Raw genomic sequence first — 537 nt, 5'->3', positions numbered from 1 at the left:
GGTGCAGTTCCTAAGAGAATAAGCATGCAATATAAATTGATCCGCATTCTCATCTTTGCAATATAATTAACATTAACGATCAGTCAAAAATCCCCTAGACTATATTTGCGAAGTGATTTTACAGCATGTCATCTCTACAATCAATTTCACAAAACAAATATGACATGGCTATTGAAATTGATGACATGGCTTCCGAAAAAATATGACATGAATAATTTTATTTAATGTTGATTTATATTTTTATATTTTTGGCAAACTTTAGAATAAGGTAATAATTCATATATTACATTTAATATTGATATTTTTTTTTGGTAAACTTTTTTTTTAAATATGGTAATAGCTCATACATCATCTATAAAATAAATATATTCATATATAACATTTCAAATTTTGAAATAGTATTACTTTTGTATAATTATACAATTTGTATTACCAAAACTTTCAAAAATTACTACAATTTAAAAAAAAATAATTAAATATCTAATTGTAAGATCATTAGTTTCTTATTTATCTACAAATTTTATAAATATTGTTTAG

Source organism: Brassica oleracea, chromosome C3, assembly GCF_000695525.1.
Source record: "Brassica oleracea var. oleracea cultivar TO1000 chromosome C3, BOL, whole genome shotgun sequence".
NCBI classification, from domain to species: Eukaryota; Viridiplantae; Streptophyta; class Magnoliopsida; order Brassicales; family Brassicaceae; genus Brassica; species Brassica oleracea.
Note: the sequence above shows the minus strand (reverse complement) of the source record.